This window comes from Lagopus leucura, unplaced genomic scaffold (genome assembly GCF_019238085.1).
Source record: "Lagopus leucura isolate 7727_CA_CO unplaced genomic scaffold, USGS_WTPT01 Super-Scaffold_100002, whole genome shotgun sequence".
Taxonomy (NCBI): domain Eukaryota; kingdom Metazoa; phylum Chordata; class Aves; order Galliformes; family Phasianidae; genus Lagopus; species Lagopus leucura.
The window spans coordinates 73,688,494-73,691,409 of NW_024962263.1; the positions used below are offsets into that span (position 1 = coordinate 73,688,494).

The 2,916-nt window shown below is 35.2% G+C and overlaps 1 long non-coding RNA gene across 1 annotated transcript in view; it reads right to left on the minus strand.

The window, feature by feature from the left end:
- Positions 1-1,275: 1,275 nt before the first annotated feature.
- Positions 1,276-2,916, minus strand: part of LOC122178630 — a 7,048-nt gene continuing 5,407 nt past the window's right edge. The window contains exon 3 of the long non-coding RNA XR_006178403.1: positions 1,276-1,286. This is a non-coding gene — a long non-coding RNA (uncharacterized LOC122178630). The remainder of the gene's footprint in view (positions 1,287-2,916) is intronic.

Sequence of the window (2,916 nt, forward strand, 5' to 3'; positions counted from 1 at the left end):
CTGTTAGATCGTAATGATGGGATATCATGACATATGGTCATTTGGTGAATATATTTCCAATATTTAGAGCTATATAATGAGACAGAATCCCTTGACATAAAAGAAATTTTCTTTCAAGGAGGTCCTGGGAAAAACTCCAGACGCAGACAGATTCACAGATGGAGTGTCACAGTGTATCATATATTTATTTCAGTGAGACAGTTAAGCATTAAGAAATAAAACATAACAGCCATTTGAAGTAACATTTGCAAAATTCCAGTGGTTGCATTGCTCACTGTCTGGAACAGGTTAATTTTGTCCATGCATTTCATCCAAGCATTACCCATCTCTATTACAGGAGAGGAGCAGTGGACAGAAACAATAAGCACTGCTAATCGCAGTGCTAGGTTGTGCTGTATCTCTTCCTCACTTCATGCTAGCTTCCAAATTCTCATTCATACCACTAAAAGTACATGTACTAACACAGAATGAAAATAAATAGTACACATATCATATGAAGAAGAAACGCATATTTTCTTGCTCAGATATCACCAATGCAGCAGCACTAAAAAATGTAGATCATTATAATGAAACAGATAAGAAACACCTCAGCATTCAGCATTTAAATCTTCATCCAGCTCCGAACACATTAAAAAATTATTCTTTACGAACGTCACATGTTCTCCAGTTGAATCTAAATATCTGTAAGAAGTTCCATTAAATCTTTCAGAAGCAGCACAGTAATAAATAATTTGTCTCTGTTTGTAAAACATACTATAAGGAACCAGCCCCCTATTTCAGAGGAGACTCCCCAGTATATCTTCATGTGATCTTTAATACAACTAAGACCTATTTCTAATTCTACTGAGTACTGCCACAGCAGCTGCAGAGAGACAGTGAGAGGCTGTTTGTAGAAACAGCAGATTATTTTTCTTTCTCTGGGTAAGTTAGTATTTTAATTCTTTTAACCCTCAAAGTTATTTTTGGCGGAACCAACAGAACCAGCCATTGTGACAGCCTTATCCTACAGCCCTCTAATATTGTAAAGGATAGCCCCAGTTTTCATTTTCTGATGAAAAGATGGAGACTAAAATTTCACCCGTAATAAAACTCATCTCACTCAACACTACCCAGATGATGATTTTTCTACACACCTCAAAGCCATTCCTTGCAGGAAGAACATGAGAATTTTAATCACCACAAAATAATGAAAACCATGTACTGATTTCTCATCGTCCACTGATGAACCACATGTATATGTCTCTCCATCTCACAGCTGCGCTTCCAGAGTCCAGGGAGAAGCATATCTGTAAGTCACATGAAAATGAGGGAAAAAACAACATTGGAGAAGACTTACCATAGCTACAAGCAAAGCAAAATAGAGAGTATGTAATGTGGTTATCAGAAGTAAATTGTATGACAGCCAGAGTCAGTAATGTTTTTTGAGCAATAACTGTGAAGTTCAAGGCAACATTTATTGTATTTGGCAAAATCTGTTCAGGCCAACCTGCTCATGGAGAGGCAGGCAGCCATGGCCACCTTCATCCATTTAGAGTACTGATCAGATTATAAAGTACAACTCTGGGACTACACGTGTTAATCTGTGCATGGAGACTTGTGTACACTGATGAAATTGGATGTTTAAATCAAGACTTCTAAAACAGGCTGATCAGCACCTTATTTCACAACAAGTACAGTTCATAGTGATTGATATCACATCTAAGATCCAGCTGGGACAGGTTCTCAGGAAGTACACAGATTATGTTCTCTTCTACTGAAAATGAGTACTTACCTACATTGTTGTAAATCTCAGATCTCTGTTATGTTTCAAAATGTAACAAAACTGCTGATTTAAAGATGGAATATATTTTAAAATTGTTAAAAGAACTGAAGAGCAACATATAAACCTTCTTCTTAGCAGATTACCCCACCAGTGCTAAGAATTGAAGACATGAATAAAACATTACTAAAGTTACATCAAATCTTTAATAAGTTGTTTATCTTTACTAAGTATCTCTGAAGTTTTGTTTTTTTGTTTTTTTTTTTTTTTACTATCAGATGTTTCTTTTAATAACAAGGTACTTACACTACTACCAGAAATAAAGTCATAAGCACAGTATCTTTTTTTTTTTCCAAAAGAATAATGCCAATATATTACTGCAGGTAAAGCTGGTTGCAGTTCTTAAATAAGAGGAAATAAGTTTGCTCCGAGTCACTGTTGCCTGTAATTCACAGGAGTGCTACTGACATCAGGATCCACTTGATCACATGTTCAAATCAACAGCATCATCTCTGAGATAGGTTTCACACTCTTTTGTTTCTAATATAACGATGTTTCAACATCTGAAGTTCGTAAACAGTTGAGTCTAATATTCTTTTTTTCCTTTTCTCTTTAAGAATAAAGCAATTTTGTGCCATATACAACAAGACTGGAGTATAATGGCACCACTGATATATGATAGAACAGTTTAAGCAAGCCCCGCAACTGCAAAAGCATGGGATAGCAAATGGCAGCAAAGGAAAAGCACATTATAAGAAAACATATAATTCTGTATGTCTGAAATATCCCAAGAGCTCACCTCTGCTGGAAAAGAAAGATGCATATTCTTGTACTTATGAAGTAGGTAAAACATGCCTCTCTTGAGGAATATCAAATTATACACTCAGTTTGATGCATTTATTTAATTCCTCTCCATAACCTCTGTTTTAGTGGTAAAACGCCTTCAGCTAAAAGACTGATATGAGCAGAAGGCATTAGATTTAGCTTTAAACAATAGAATTCCTGAATAAATCAGTGATCTACTAATTTTAAATTAGCATGATCCAGAAAGGATTCCATATTACTTCATGTCCAAATACTTGAAATCTCATGACTAGACAAAGTGTCAAAAAAGAAAGAAAGAAAGAAAGAAAGAAAGAAAGAAAGAAAGAAAGAAA